General features: G+C 35.1%; 1 long non-coding RNA gene across 2 annotated transcripts in view; it reads right to left on the reverse strand.

Annotated features, from left to right (window-relative positions):
- The window catches only part of LOC125615805, a 49,763-nt gene that overhangs the window by 17,341 nt on the left and 14,628 nt on the right, over positions 1-17,794 (reverse strand). For both annotated transcript variants that reach the window (XR_007346395.1, XR_007346396.1), the window contains exon 5: positions 14,721-14,797. This is a non-coding gene — a long non-coding RNA (uncharacterized LOC125615805). The remainder of the gene's footprint in view (positions 1-14,720; positions 14,798-17,794) is intronic.

Here is a 17,794-nt window from a genome sequence, read left to right on the forward strand (position 1 = left end):
GCTGTGGGAAATCCATCCACCACCTCAAAAAAATCCACTATGAAGCTGATACCAACTGTCTTTAGTTGAACAACCTGAAAACAGATTGAGGCAGAGAATTGTGTATAGTAAGCTATTGGGATATAATCTCGGGGAGAATATTTAGAAAGGTTAAAAAAGTGGTATTGAGCTGAGGAAAAAATTGCTCTACAAAGGAGTCACAACTGGAGCTCAGATAGCCTTAAGGAAATGTCCATTAGAAGTCAAGAGGCAGTGCCTCACTATGCCCACATCTGCCATTAGCTAAATAATGCCCCTGGCAAGACGGAAGATATATAACTTTGAGAAATATAGTTCCATGAGGCTGAGGGCAATTGTCACAGAAGGAGCCAGCTTCAATCCATCAATAGCCACTGTCTCAGCAACTTGGGGATGGCTACATGGGCTCTGAAGAGAGAGTCTGGGTGGAATATCACAAAGACCACTACTTGATATTGGCCAAATGATATTGTTATTTAAAAAACCCACCACTTAACTACATCTGATCCTTTAGATTTCAGCTCATTTCTCTGTTTAGGAAGCTCTCCCTGCCCTTGACCTGTCCTCCTCCCCTGCTGTACACCACACTCTGCCAAACTAGGTCAAAATCTCCTTGTTACCTACTCTCTTAACTTCCTGCTTTTTTCTTCACAGAATTCATCACATTTTTAATTGTAGGTTTATTAGTGTGATTATTTGGCTAAAGTCTGTCTTTTTTATTAAATTTCAAGTTTAATGAGGAAACCATGACATTTTTGTTCACCCCTATGCCTCGTATCTAGCAGAGAACTTGTAGAGTCCATTCAATGTTAATTTGAATTAATATTGCACTGATGACTTACTATAATGAATGCTGCTCACTGTAAAATGGCATCACTATCAAGTAAACATCTCAGTGTAAATATACCCCCAATAACTATCATAAAGATTAGATTTATAGTAGAAAGCAGAATAATAGTCTTTTTGTCAGAGAGTACTATATTTGTTGACAAAATTCACAGCTTCTGAAAAGCTGCAGATGAAGCTGTCAGAGAGAATGAGATAATGACCCAAAGAGCAAAACTGTCATGATAACTTCTGAAATCAATACAATGAATGTGATCACCAACGCTCCTATTTTAAAAGAGGATGTATTGAAAACTCCCAGATATGATCAAGGATGTAGAGATAGGAACTATGTTTCATTTTTCATGGGAATATAAAATGGAACAGCGACTTTGGAAGACAGTTTGCCATTTCTTGCAAAGACAAACTATATCTTATCATTTAATCCACATATAATACAAACCTGTCCTTTGATATTTATCCAAGAAATCGAAAACTTATGTCCACACACAAAAAAATCTATACATAGGTGCTCATAACAGCTTTATTCCTAACTGCCAAAACTCAGAAGCAACCAAAATGTCCTTCAGTAGGCAACAGATAAATAAACAATGTTACATCCAGAAAATTAAATATAATTTAGCACTAAAAAAAGAAATTAATTCTCAAGCCATGAAAAACATAAACTAAAGACTTAAAAAATAACTTAAATCCACATTATTAAATGAAAGAACCCAATCTGAAAAGGCCTGATAATACACAAATTCAACTTTGTGAAATCCTTAGAAAGGCAGAACGAGGCAGACTATACCATAATATCTATGGTTGCCAGGAGTTGTGGGAAGAGAAGCCTGAGTAAAAAGTACACAGAGGATTTAGGGCAATAGATCTCTTTTGTGTGATACTAACATAGTGGATGCAGGTCATTATACATTTGTCCAAAACCATAGAGTCTGCAATACCAAGAGTGAACCCTAGCATGAACTGTGGTTGACAATGAGGTGTCAAGGTTGAGGCAGGTAGCCACAGTGCCACCCTGGGGGAGGATGTAGAGAGTAGGGAGGCTAGGAACATGCAGGGTTAAGGACTGTGACTTTAAATATTGCTGTGAGCATAAAACTGCTCTAAAAGAGAAACTCTATTAGAAAAGAGGATGTAAAAAGTTCTGTAAATGAAAAAAAAAGGGTTTACAAAACTATGTCTGTTTGATCTTATATGTCTTATAGTCACATTTTAGTCCACATTTGTTGATCACAGTGTTTATAAATGAAGGTCAGTGAATTCTTGACCATTTTTCCTAGGTGGTTTAGTGTCGTGGCCACTTAGTGTAGTGGTTTAGGAAGTTGGCCATTAATTCGGCTTTTTTGTATAAGAACATTTAGAGGAGAAACTTCTTAATTTAAAGAGATTTCAGCTCAAGGTACCTCATAAGGCTGATTCTTTCCCTTTAAATGACCACCAACAAGAGATTTAGCCTGGCATTTATTACTTATGAAACATGAAATTTCAAGAAACTGGAGCTTTTAGCAAAGGCTCTGTGTTTATATCAGGTAAAGGTAAAAGATCTGTAAATGTAACCAGGATCCGACCAGTCATCCAAATTAAATGTTCCTCTTTAAAGATTAGCATGGGTACTGAGGATGCCCTGAAGCAAATTTCTAAAGAAAACTGGCCAACTGGACCTTCCAAGTGTTCTGTTAACATGTCAACTTGCATTCCAGATAGTAGCAAGTCATGTTGAATCAAGTAAATATCTCAATATTTACCTGAGAATCTGGTAAACAATGGGCCATTCATATCACCTTTAAGCACAAGATTTAGAGCAAGGATGTAGAGATAGGATGTAGAGATAGGAACTATATATAGATAGTACCTATGTATAGGAGTTCAGAAGCTGAAAACATTTTTTTAAAAAAAAGTACATAGCACATGCTGTATCTCTCACATATCTAAGTGCTTTACAAAAGTGAACATATTTAATAAGTGGGTTTTGGACACTAGAATTGAAAGCAGGTTTACATCACAGGACATCCAGAGTAAAAGAGGAATGGGTATCATCTCCAAGTCAACCAGTTGCCAAGTTACTCCCCCACTAGGCATGCAAGCACAGGACCACTGGAAGTATCTCCTGTGGGGCTCTTTGGAGTGGCCAGTTTTATTATATCAAGGGACACTCAGCAAATTCACCATGCATAGGACACAGCAAGCTTCCTGTGATTTTGTAACCACTGTGATGAAGATATCTTGTGGTTGTATAAAAGTCTATATGATGTAGAGTTAGACTCACAAACTGCACCCATTTGCAGGCTAAATTGAAACAGCACTTGACAATATAGGACTCATACAGGTCCTATGAATGCTGATAGTAGTGTTTTGATATCACAGAGTTCTGTTCCATGCTTCAGCAAATTAGAGGGAAACATATGCAAAAAATATATGCAAGAAATATGCAAAAAATGATTTTTTGCATATAATCTCAGCCTCCAAAATAAGAAGAATTTTGTCTAAATATTTTTATTATTTTTGTTTTCTCTTTGACCCATCAATCAAAATGATATTTGTTTTTCATTCTTAAGTTAATAGTGTTATCATTAAATCCTAGAAGCTATGGCATTATTAACATACCAATAATTATATTCCAGATATTCCTGCATTTAATTGGATTTTAGCTGTAGCATTGGCCTCATAAGCAGGTACATTCATAGATTCCTGTCTTATCAAGCTCTTGAGGCAAGAATTAGAATATTAAAAAGTCTAGGGCTCCATCATTGCCCTCAATGAAGTTTCTCCCACACCAGCAACTGATGTGTATCTTTGGCCGTGGCCACAGCATGTCAGATGGCAAAAATGAAGTGTGCATTAATGCATTATAAAAATTGATTGTGGCCTAGTTTGCCTTCTCAAAACACTTTGTGCAGAGCACATAATTTCCTTTTGTTCCATGACATTAATGGATTGCTTGGTCTGTAAACTGCTCTCCTTATTTAATACAAACACCCACTTCAATGGAAATTACCCAACTTTGACTGATGACACATCAAAAGAACTATCGGATTCACTGAAGCTTAAATGAGTGTGTATGTTCATTTATTCTCTGGTTATTTTCACTGTACAGTGCTCTGATTATTTTTATGAAATAAATATAGATGGTATGCTTTCTTCCCTTTCGGCTCTTCTGACAGTTCTTTCTGGATTGCATGAAAATTATTTGCAAATACGTTTTTCTTTATGAAGAAAAACTGTAGTGAATGTATCTAGTGACCTTAAGTCATTGTGAGAACTTAACTCACTACAGATAGGCTGATAGACTGGGGAGAGGAAGGGTCGACGTTTTTCTGCCAATTTCTAGGACAGGTTTCAGATTTTAACTACCTCATATTTTCACACAATTCAATGCAATGAGTTGTTTCATAAGATTTGATAACAGACAGTGAACACATTTAAAATATGTGTTTTCTGAGCTTAAATAAAATAACATCAGACTGTGAAAAATAAAGTTGACCAATTTCTCTGACTATAAATGAAAACACTTTAAAAACATTGATTGTAAACTGTAACAAAGTCTTTAACTGCAGGTCTTTAAACAGAAATAACTTCCACTTAATTAAAAAATCTTATCACTGCTGGGGAAATGACTGATTTGACAAAGCATACCCTTATCTGAGTTCCAGCCTCCTGAGTGAATTGGGATGTAAATGACATGAACTGTGTTGGACTTGGCCACTACAATGAGTATAGAGCTGTCCAATCATAAGAAAAAATTATTTTATTATTTTAAAGCAGATGATTACATGTTCCTCTGATAGTTCTGGGCAAACACCTGTGGACTGCTAATATTGTGCTGGTTTGGCTGAAAACCTTTATAATTTGTTTTTCTTTCATTTGAGACCATAGTCTAGCATGTAAATAATCTTTTCTGAAACATAATTTTTTTTCGCCTAAATAAAAGGCAATTATATGTTGCAGCTTTCTGTACTCCCCTGGTGTCACAAGTTAATAATATTTTTTAAAAAAATCCAAAAAACCCAATTTCCTACAAAGCCAATAATATTCTGCTAACTCTAAAATTGGCTCATTAAGGACTGGATGTTCTTATTCTCTAGAAGTTGAGATAAAAGTAAAAAGTTGCTTAGTAGCAGTTCAGTTCAACAAAGCCTTCTGGCAGGTGTTAGGAAAGGAAATCTTAGGTGACATCTGAGGACACATCCCTAAATCCAGCGGTCAAAGCACCTCAACTCCAGGGTAAGACCAATATCATTCTCACCTGAGAATTGATTGATTCTCAACGTATCAAAAGTGGGTGCTAATGGTACCAACACTTTATAGAGCAGTTTGGCAGTTCCTCGAAATGTTAAAAATAGAGTTATCCTAGGATGGGACAATTCTACTCTAAGGTACAGAAGAGAAATGAAAACGTGTCCACATAAAGATGTATGTGTCAGTGTTCATAACAGTATTATTCATAACAGCCATAAGCGGTGGAAAAAAAACAAATGTTCCCAAACTACTGAATGAATGAACACAATGTGATATCACATACAATAGAATACTATTTAGAAATAAAAAAGAAATGGAGTATTGCTTACTGAGAACAATACAGGTGAGCAATGAAAATGTCTTGCTGAGTGAAATGCAGCATCATAAACATACATATGTGGCATGGTTCCACTTCTGTGAAATGTCCAGAGTAGGTAGCTCTATAGGGTTGAAAGATGGATTTGTATTTGTTTAGAAATTGGGGAAAAGATAAAAGTCTTCACTAAGAGGAAAAGTGGGGATATGATTGCTATGAATATGAGAATTTCTTTAGGGGGCAATAAAAAATAAAAAAAAAATAAATGTTTTGCTTTTTTAAATGTTACAAGTGTTACAAATGTTAGTTACAAATGTTTCTTTTTTAAATTTTTATTGTTGGTTGTTCAAAACATTACATAGTTCTTACATATCATATTTCACACTTTGAGTTACAAATGTTTCAAATGTTACAAGTCTTGGAGATCAGCTTACATGATTCGTTCTTTGCTTCCAATTTTTTATCAACAATCTAAGACTCGTTGTGATGGTATCTGTTTGATTCAATACACTAAAATTCAATGAAATATATACTTCCAATGAGTAAATTTTATCATGTCATTTTTATCTCAAAAGAGATGTAAAAAATGGGACCATTTGTTGTGCTTACTATGGGTCAGGTATTGTTTTAGGAAGTTTATACTGATGAATTTACTTGATTCTCTGAACAAGGATTTCATGGTTGAGTATGTCAAAGCTGGAAATAAGAAATTAGCAGAATAAGTCTATTTGATTCTATGACTACTAAGCTGCATACTACGATCATCAAGATGCTACTTTGAATAGGGACCAGTTGTTTGTCCCTGTGTCCGGCAATCTAGAATAGCAAAACAAATGTCACCCCTTGCTAACCTCTTGCAATGTCAAAACCAACGTTAACCAACAGTTTTTGTGCTGGATGCACAGTTCAACTGACTGATATAGTCTAGGCAATAAATTTATTATTGAAATGTTCATTTGGTTTGAATTGTTCCAAATAACTATCTGTAAAAATATTTATAGGAATTCTTTTAATTCAAGGCTTTACAAAGGGAAAGAAGCAATGAAATAATTGAGAATGGCACGTATGATATGTTTTCAATATGCTTAATATTTCATTGAAACATAGACATATAGTACAATCTACAACTGATAGACATGAACATCTGTTTTTAACTTCCACTTAAGAATTCAGAAAGTTATGGGAGAGCAAAGAAGAAAAGTGACTGAAATAGTGCCCCTTTGATCCCACTCAGTTTCCTCTACTCTGGAGAGTCACTATCATGCTGGATGATTTGCACACATTTTCACATATATTTTTCACAATAATCTTACCTGACAGACTAGTGATCTACATATTAGATAAATTGCTAATGTCAAATAGACAGAAAAGAAAAGTACCTGGCTTTAGCCTCTTCTCCATGAGGCTAAAACTGCATGCAGCGCCATATAGGTTGCTAAAGATAAGTGCCAGAGCCTGAAGTTTGAACACAGATAACCTGCTACCAAATCCAAATGGGAAAAAAAGCACATTTTCCACATTCTTGGTGAATTTCAAAAATGCTAGCATTTATCCTCTGCCATCCCCAAAACATTATTTTCTTCCCCAGATATTCCCCGACTAGCCAAAGAGGCAGAGTCTTTGCACACCCTTCTAAAGACTCCAAGACTTCATTTCTCTTGATTCTACGTAAGGCAGGAGATCTTTGTTAGTGTCAGTGTCAAATGTCTCAACCTTCAATCATATTATTATTGCTGTGATAAATTTGATGGTGAGTTTTCTAGGTGGAGATAATGTGATAATCACTGTCCTGTAAATAACCAACACAATTATCTTTCAAAGACAAAATGCAAAATTATCTAAGAGTATTTTAAATCTTATTTTTTTCTGACCTATTCACAAATGAATAATTTACATTTCCTAGGACTGTGATACTTGATGACAAAGGGGAATTATTCTTTCAAACTCTCTTGCATCTATTTTCTCAGCCTGGCTCATTGATTGGTTTACCTGTGCATAACTTCAACTGAAAATGTGTGTCTCCAGGGAATTTCAAGTCATAGGCAGGATATTGTATTTTATTTTAATTCCCTAAAAGTCTCAACTAAATCCCTTAGGCCTCAAAACCAGGAGAGTTTTAAAAATTAAATTGCTTTTTTTCTGCCCTAATCATTGCTTGCTAATAAATGGGTGGGTTTAGATTTAGTATGGGGCAAGGGAGGGAGGAAAGTTAAGAATAAACATTTTGGTCTTCATATGCTAAAAAGTAACATCTATGTTTCTTCAACTACTACATTTTAAATGTATATTTAATTTATAAGCCCCTCAAAATTATAAAAACACTATAAATGTTAGTCAAAGTAGTGTGAAGGAGTGAAGAATAGGGTATTAATTTGTACCTTTAGTAATGAGATATGATAGGAGATCTTTACCATATGAACCCAGAAATCAGTCTTGTATTTGATATAAGATTCCATGCAAGTTATTTAATCTCCTTATATTTTGATTTTTTCATTCATAATAAGATGGTGCTTAGAATTTTGTCTACTCTTATAGCTTATAATTCCACCAAGTTTTCACCTTTCCAAGTTTTACCAAATGCACTGTCATGTTGAAAACATTTGTTAGAGTTTATATGAATAAATTATATTTATCTAGAATATTCTTGCTATAAAAATTGAAAATAAGAGTATCAAAATCATTTTGCTCTATATGTTATTTAAGTTTTACCTAATAACAATTATAAATATTTCAAATTATGGGTTATTATATCATTTCATTTTCTTTTAATAACACTCATTATATTTGATCCTAAATCTTTTTGTTTAGAGGGCATGAGTTCATGTTTGCTATGCCAAAATCTACAACTATGAAGCCTTATACAACTGTATGCATGCAAATTAGTGAGGAGAGAGAATAGTGCAAATACAAAAAGTTTCAGAAAACAATTTTCAATCTTGTAATTTACATATGGTCAGTCTATCCTAGATATTTACCAAGAAAAGAAGAAATCATAAGTGGAAAGTAATATAGAGCTCAGATAATGGATGTTGGTATTTTTTAAAATTAATTTATTTTAAATAGGTCTATATGACAGCAGAATGCATTTTGGTTCATTGTACACAATTACAGCACAACTTTTCATTTCCCTGGTTGTACATGATGTAGTGCCACACCATATTTGCAGTTATACATGTACCTAGGGTAATGATATCCATCTCATTCCACCATCTTTCCTACCCCTCTGCACCCCTCCCTTCCCTTTGCCCAATCAAAGTGTCTACATTTTTCCCATCCCTCCTCCCACTTATGGGTCAGTATCCACTTATCAGAGAGAACATTCCACCTTTGGTTTCGGGGGATTGGCTAACTTCACTTAGCATGATATTCTCCAGCTCCATCCATTTACATGCAAATGCCATGATTTTATTCTCTTTTAATGCTGAGTAATAGTCCATTGTGTATATATACCACAGTTTCTTTATCTATTCATCTATTGATGGGCATCTAGGTTGCTTCCACAGTTTAGCTATTGTGACTTGTGCTTCTATAAACATTGATGTGACTGCATTACTGCAGTATGCTGATTTTAAGTCCTTTGGGTATAAAACGAGGAGTGAAATAGCTGGGTCAAATGGTGGTTCCATGCCAAGTTTTCCAAGGAATCTCCATACCGGTTTCCATACAGGTTGCACCAACTTTCAGTCCCACCACCAATGTATGAGTGTGCCTTTTTCCCCACATCCTTGTCAACACTTATTATTGTTTGTATTCTTAATAGCTGCCATTCTGACTGAAGCGAGATGAAATCTTATAGTAGTTTTGCTAGAGATGTTGAACATTTTTTCAACATATTTGTTGATTGGTTGTATATCATCTTCTGAGAAGTGCTGTTCAGCTCCTCAGCCCATTTAGTGATTAAGTTATTTGGTTTTTTGGCATTAAGATTTTTGAATTCTTTCTATATCCTAGGGATTAGTGCTCTATCTGATGTGTGTGTGTGGCAAAAATTTGTTCCCCAAATGTAGGCTGTCTCTTCACCTTATTGATCATTTCTTTTGCTGAGAAGAAGCTTTTTAGTTTGAATCCATCCCATTTTATTAATTCTTGATTTTATTATTTCTTGTGCTTTAGGTGTCTTAACAAGGAAGTCAGGGCCTAATCCAATATGTTGAAGATTTGGGCCTACTTTGTCCTCCATTAGGCACAGGGTCCCTGGTCTAATTCCTGGGTCCTTGATCCACTTTGAGTCAAGTTTTGTGCATGGTAAAAGATGGGGTTTATTTTCATGTTGCTGCATATGGATTTCCAGTTTTCCCAGCACCATTTGTTGAAGAAGCTATCTTTTCTCCAATGTATGTTTTTGGTGCCTTTGTCTAGTATGAGATAACTGTATTTATGTGGGTTTGTCACTGTGTCTTTTATTATGTACCATTGATCTACATGTCTATTTTGGTGCTGATGCCACGCCATTTTTGTTACTTTAGCTTTGTAGTATAGTTTAAGGTCTGGTTTTGTGATGCCTCCTGCTTCACTTTTCTTGCTAGGGATTGCTTGGGCTAGTCTGGGTTTCTTACTTTTCCAAATGAATTTCATGATTGCCTTTTCTATTTCTATAAGGAATAACATTGAGATTTTAATTGTAATCATATTGAATCTATATAGCACTTTGGGTAATATGACCATTTTGACAATATTAATTCTGCCTATCCAAGCACCTGAGAGATCTTTCCATCTTCTAATGTCTTCTTCAATTTCTTTCTTTAGTGTTCTGCAGTTTTCTTTATAGGGATCTTTCAGCTCTTTTGTTAAAGTTGATTTCCAAGTATTTTATTTTTATTTTTAAAGCTATTATGAATGGAGTAGTTTTTTTTAAATTTCTCTTTCAGTGGATTCATCACTGATGTATAGAAATGCATTTGATTTATGGGTATTATATTATATCCTGTTACTTTGCTGAATTCATTAATTAATTTTACAAGTTTTCTGGTGGAGTTGTTTGGATCCTGTAAGTATAGAATCATGTCATCAGCAAATAATGACAGTTTGAGTTTTTCTTTTCCTGTTTGTATCCCTTTAACTTCTTTCATCTGTCTAATTGCTTTGACTGGAGTTTTAAGTACTATGTTGGGTAAAAAGTGGTGAAAGAGGGCATCCCTGTCTTGTTCCAGTTTTTAGAGGTAATGCTTTCAATTTTTCTCCTTTAAGAACAATGTTGGCCTTGAGTTTAGCATAGATAGCTTTTACAATGTTGAGGTATGTTTCTACTATTTCTAGTTTTTCTAGTGTTTTGAAAACGAAAGGGTGCTGTATTTTGTCAAATTCTTTCTCTGCATCAATTGATATAATCATGTGATTCTTATCTTTAAGTCTATATGTGATCATGTGCACTAATATGTTTTTGTATGTGATTTGCCAGAATTTTTTTGAGAATTTTGGCATCAATGTTTGTGAGGGATATTGGTCTAAAATTTTCTTTTCTTGATATGTCTCTCCTGGTTTTGGTATCAGGATTATTCTAGCTGCATGGAATGAGTTTGAAAGGGTTCCTTCCTTTTCTATTTCATGGAATAATTTGAGGAGTACTGGTATTAATTTTTCTTTGTAGGTCTTGTAGAACTCAGCTGTGAATCCATCTGGTCCCAGGCTTTTCTTGGTAGGCTTTTGATGGTGTCTTACATTTCTTGCTTGAAATTGATCTGTTTAAGTAGTGTGTGTGTGTCCTCTTGACTCAGTTTGGGTTCATCATATGCCTTTAGAAATTTGTGGTGTCTTTGAGGTTTTCTATTTCACCAGAGTTTACATTTTCAAAATAGTTTCTAATTGTCTTCTGTATTTCAATAGTGTCTGTTATGATATTTCCTTTCTCATCACAAATTTTAGAAATTTGAGTTTTCTCCCTCCTGCTTTTTGTTAGAGTGGCTAAGGGTTTGTCAGTTTTTAATTTTTTCAAAGAACCATTTTTTTGTTTTATCAATTTTTAAAATTATTTCTTCAGTTTCAATTTCATTGATTTCCACCCTGATTTTTATTATTTCCTGTCTTCTGCTACTTTTGGTGTTGGGTTGTTCTTCTTTTTCTTGGGCTTTGAGCTATAATGTCAGGTCATTTATTTGTTGACTTTTTCTTTTTTTAATAAATGAATTCCATGTAAGGAACTTTTCCTCTTAGTGGTGTGTACATAGCATCCCAGAGATTTTGATAAGCTGTATCAGAGTTCTAATTTACCTCTAAGAATTTTTTATCTCCTTCCTGATGTCTTTTGTTATCCATGTGTCACTCAATAGTGTATTTTGTTGTCTCCAGAGGTTGGTGTAACTTCTCTTTTTAATTTTATCATTGATTTCTAATTTCATTCCATTATGGTCAGATAGAATGCAGTGTAGTATCTGTATTTCCTTGAACTTGCTAAGACTTGCTTTGTGGCATAACATATGCTCTATTTTGGAGAAGGATCCTGTGCTGCTGAGAAGAAAGTGCATTCACTGATAAATGGAATATTCTATATATGTCTGTTAAGTTCAAATGATTGATTGTATTATTGAGTTATATAGTTTTTTGTTTGTTTGTTTGTTTGTCTAGTTTTTGTTTGGAAGATCTATCCAATGGTGAGAGGGGTGTAGTAAAGTCATCCAGTATTATTTTGTTGTGGTCTATTTGGTTCTGGTCTTTGAGAAGGGTTTATTTGATATACATAGATGCCCCCATTGTTTGGGGCATAGATACTTATGATTGTTATGTCTTGTTGATGTATGAATCCCTTAAGCAGCAGGAAATGCCCTTCTTTATCCCTTTTTACTAATTGTGGTTTGAAGTCCACTTTATATGATATGAGGATGGAAACCCCTGCTTCTTTATGTGGTCCATGTGAGTGATGCATTTTTTCCCACCCTTTCCCCCTTTAGTCTGTGGATGTCTTTTCCTGTGAGATGAGTCTCTTGAAGGCAACATATTGTTGGGTCTTCTTTTTAATCCAATCTGTCAGTCAGTCTATGTCTTTTAATTGATGAGTTTGTGCCATTTGCATTCATGGAGAATACTAATAGTATTATTACTAATAATACTAATATTATTAGTATTCCTGGACATTTTGGTTTATCTTTGACTTTTAACTTGACTTGGTTTCTCCTTTCATTGAACTTTACTTTAGTGTAGCCTCCCTTTGCTGATTTTCATTGTTGTTTTTCATTTCCCTCCTCCTGGGATATTTTGCTGAGGATTTTCTGCAGTGCAGGCTTTCTAGTTGGAAATTATTTTAACTTTTGTTTACATAAAAGGTTTTTATTTCATCATCACATCTGAAGCTTAATCTTGCTGGATACAGATTCTTGGTTGGCATCCATTTTCTTTCAGAGCTTGGTATTTGTTGTTCCAGGATTTCCTGGTTTGAATATCTGGGTTGCAAAATCTGCTGAGATACGAATTGGTCTCCTCGTGATGTGATTCCTCTCTCTTGCAGCCTTTAAGATTCTATCTTTATTCTGTATGCTAGGCATTTTCCTTATAATGTGCCTTGGTGTAGATCTGTTATAATTTTGTACATTTGGTGTCCTTTTAGCCTCTTGTGTTTGATTTTCCAATTCATTCTTCATGTTTGGGAAATTTTCTAATATTATCTCATTGAAGAGGTTGTGCGTTCCTTTGGTTTGAAACTCTGTGCCTTCCTCTATCCCAATAACTCTTAGACTTGGTCCTTTGATGCTATCCCATAATTCTTGGATGTTCTGTTCATGGTTTCTTACCATATTCACTGTGGGGTCAACTTTATTTTCCAGATTATATACTTTGTCTTCATTATCTGATATTCTGTCTTCCAAGTGATCTAGTCTGTTGATGATGTTTTCTATTTGGCTTATTGTTTCCTTCATTTTAAGGATTTCTGACTTTTGTTTTGTTTTGTTTTAGAATCTCTATCTCTTTCTTGAAATAATCTTTTGCTACCTAAATTTGCTCTCTTATCTCCTTGTTGGTGTGATCAGTGTTTGCCTGTATTTGCTCATTTAGGTCATTCTTTAATTCACAGGTCAATGTAATTATGTATATTCTGAACTCCTTCTCTGACATTTCATCAACTGAGCTGTCCATGGATCCTGTTATTGTAGTATTCTGGTTTCTTTGGGCCACTTTCTCTCCTTGTTTTATCATGTTGTCTATGTATCTTCCTTTCTTGCAGTGTGGATCTGAAGGATTACAATTTCTACCTATAATCTTGTAGTGTCTGCAGATTAGCTGTACCTCACCTTGGTGTTGGGCTTCCAGACCCTGCCAGTGTCCCACAACGGATAATACTGCAACTAAAGGTGGTGGCAGCAATAGTGGAGGTAACTCCAGATAGGAGTGGAGGTGCCCCAAGATGGATGCAAGGTCTTTCAGAGATGGGGCTGGAAGGGAGGCCCTTACACTGGCTTTGGGATGCCTGCTCTGAGATGCACCAGCTTCTAGGCCCTGTCTGTTGTGGCAAGATGGAGGCTATGTGTGGGGAGAGCTATCGTGATGGCCAGGTTCTGGGCTCTGGCGTGGGTCTGCTGGTTGGCAGTCTAACCTGTGAATGTTGATATTTGATTTTAGGAAAACAACTCATGAAGCATTGCCAAATTTTCAGTAACAGAATTAGGCTTAGTATTTCAAACACCAATAGTGGGACTATTAACCATCACTCAACATTTCTATACCCATAGGCAAATATGGCTTATATTTCATAGTTAAAATATCACATCAGTGTATGTGTGTATGTGTGTGTGCATATGTGTGTGTGCTTGCATTTCCATGTATCTCTGTGTGTGTTTGAATCCCAAACTTTAAATACTTATGGTGATAAGAACATATTAATTTAAGTTAAATAAATTTTTTAAATATGCAAGTTTATGACAGTATATAAATATGTTATTAGTCCAAAATCTCTTAAATAACTCCAAAAGAAAAATCTGAAATGCCTCCAACAGAAATCAGATGTGAGTTGCTTCTTGAGGAATAATTTGAACTAATCAAATAGAAGATACAGTTATCCAGAATGTAAGGGAGAGATTCAGAATGATAGAATAATGAATATATCCAAAAACTGTCTTAAAATTACCTTTGGGTCCACATAAATAACTAGAAAGCAAAAAAAGACCATAATTATTTGTTTAGTAAAACTTCTTACAATTTCCACACTTATTATATAAGTGATGAAAAAAATACAAATATAAAATATCATTTTCCAAAACTCAATTTAGCATCCCTAAGACACATGGCATTGAGTTCCAATGTTTGGCAACAATAAACACAAAACTGCGACTTAGCAATCATGCTTAAGTGCACATGTCTGAAGAAAGTGAAATTATACCTTGAAGAGATGTCTGCCCTCCCAGGTTTGTTGCAGCATTGTTCACCAGAGCCACACCATGGAAATAAGCCAAATTTCTGTGGAATGTATGAAAAGATACATTTTGGTATGTATGTACTCACACACATGATGGAATATTATTCAGCCAAAAAAGAAAGAAATTCTGCTATGTGAATAACATGAATGAATCTTGAGATTATTATACCAAAAGAAATAAGTCAGATAGAGAAAAACAAATACCATAAGGTCTCATTTATAGGTGGAATTTGAAGAAGCCCGACTCTTATAAACAGAGAGTAGAATTAGAATAGTAGTTGCCAAGGGCAGCACTCCAAGGGTGGTAAAGGGAGGTGTTGGTAAAAAGGTTCAAACTTTCAGTTATGCACGATGAACAATTTCTGGGGATCTCATGGACAACACGGATCTGAAGTTAATAAGACTATGTTTTATACTTGAACTCTAAGAGACTCTTAGCTGTTTTCAGTACTAAAACTGATAGCTCTGTGAGGTGACAGGTTAATTGGCTGATGTGTGGCCAACATTCCACCATGTGTACATATGTCAAAGCAATACATTGTACAGGTAAGTACATTCGGTTTTTATTTGTCAATCAATTAAATAGTACCTCAATAAAACTGGAAAAAAAGAAAAAAATGAATAAAAATAAAAATTAAGTCAGATTCATAAAGTACAGTGGTGGTTACGAGGGATTGGAAGTACCACAAACAGTAATGCAAAGGGTACAAGGTCTCAATGGACACTGAAGTTAATATTGTACTGTCAACTTAATATTTCTTAAGAAAGTACATTGTAAATCACATCAAATACACACAAAGTCACTATGTGAAGAGATAAACATGTTAATTAGCTTTAGTGCAGTAATTAGTTCACTATGTACATGTATACCAAAACATCTCAAAGTGTACTTTACAGATAGCATTTCAATTAAAAATAAAATTAAAAGAAAACAGTAAGCAAATAACTCATCATAAGAGATATCTATAAGTTATACTGTGAGAAGAACAAGATTTTAGATATGTCACCCCAGTTTAATTAGACACTTCTCAATATACTGTCTATATAAAGAAGTTGTCTAAAAACTAGCATGCACACTCATGCGGCACACACACACACAAACACACACACACACACACACACACACACAGGTGGAGTCCACATCTTGGCTATTGGGAATAATGCTGCAAGGAATCTAGATGTGCAGACAGTTCTTTGGCATAGTGATTTTATTCCTTTGCATGTATACCCAGAATTTTATACCCAATGTCCATCATCAGATGAAGAAAATGTAGCATCATTACAAAATGGAATATTATCTGGTCTTAAAAAGAAGGAAGTCCAGTCATTTATAACTACATGGATGAACCTGGAGAACATTATGCTAAGGGAAATAAGCCAGGCCTGAAAAGACAGACACTGCCTGTTCTCACTTACATGTGGAATCTAAATAGTTGAACTCACAGAAGCAGAGTAGAATTATGGTCATTAAAATTACTAAAAGAGTAGATTTTAAATGTTCTCACCACACACACACACACACACACATACACACAAAAAAAAAACCCACAATGTGAGTCAATGGGTATGTTACTTAGCTCAATTTAGTCATTCCACAAAATATTCATAGAGCAAAGCCTTATGTTATGTAAATACACATAATTTCATGTCTATTAAAAATAATTAATTAATGTTAAAACTCATATGTGCCTTATATATTGTTATGGTCTAAATGTGGTGTCCTCCAGAAGCTCACATATAAGATAATGTGAGAAGGTTCAGAGGACAAATGATCGGGTGGAAAGAGTCTTAACCCAATCAGTGAATTAATTCCCTGATAGGGTTTAACTCAGTGGAACCTGAAGTGGTGGGGTGGCTGGAGGAGGTGGAAATTGGGGTGTGGCTTGAGGGTATACATTTGTATCAGGCCAGTGGAGTCTCTCTCTCTGCCTCTGATCTCCGTGTGGGCTGCTTCCCTCTGCCACACACTTCCTCCATGATGTCCTGCTTCACCTCCATCCCTGAGGAATGGAGCTGGGCTTCTATGGACTAAGACCTATGAAACTGTGAGCCCCTAAACAAGCTCTTCCTCCCCTACAATTGTTCTGGTTGGTTCTTTCAGTCACAGCATCAAAAAAGCTGACTAAAACCCATATGATGCCTATATGTGCCCATCAAACTCCAGTTCTCCATGGTATAAAGCTAGAGTATGAACCACTTTATTCACAGGGAAAGAGAGATGGATTAAGATGAGAAGATACAAGCTTTTCAAAATCACAACACTGGCGTACTCCCAGGAAGCAATTTCAAAGAAAGAGTTCTTCACGAAAGCACTTACCTGATATCCCTCAACAATTTAGGACTTTCTGAAAATTAAAACTGCATAGAGTATTCTTATATTTATGAGCATGTGTGGCAAAGTTGAGACCAGCAAACCCTATGGATTTTGTGAGTCTATTGTCAAAAGTCAGGTTTGAAGTAAATATGTGAAAGATAAGTATAGCCATGAAGATATACGAAGTCGTCTTGCTCAAGTGGTAGTCATTAGCCTCATATGGTTTTTTAAATTTAAGTTAATTAAAATCCAGTATTATTAAAAATTAAGTAATCACATGTGGCTTTATTATTGGACAGCATGTGCAGAAAAGATTTCCACAGAATAGAAAGTTCTATTGGAAAATATTGGCATCAAAATGTTTAAATTAGATCCTTGTTTGGTTTTGTTACCAATACGTGACAATTACTTATATGTTTCCACTATACACACTCACTTATAATGGGTGAGTGTTCAAACATGGAAGAATTTTTTAGCATTGTTATGGTTTAGATGTGAGGTGTCCCCGAAAAGCTCATGTGTGAGACAAAGCAAGAAAATTCAGAGGCAAAAGGATTAGAGTATGAGAGGTGTAACCTTACCCAGGGATTAATCCACTGTTAGGGATTAATGGGTGGTAAGTATGATCAAGTGGAGAGTGGCTAGAGGAGATGGGGCCTGTGTGGTGTACCACTGGGGTTTATATTTTGTCCAAGAAAACTCTCTGCTTTCTAGTTGTCACGTC

The sequence above is a fragment of the Marmota marmota genome, unplaced genomic scaffold (assembly GCF_001458135.2).
Source record: "Marmota marmota marmota unplaced genomic scaffold, marMar, whole genome shotgun sequence".
NCBI lineage: Eukaryota > Metazoa > Chordata > Mammalia > Rodentia > Sciuridae > Marmota > Marmota marmota.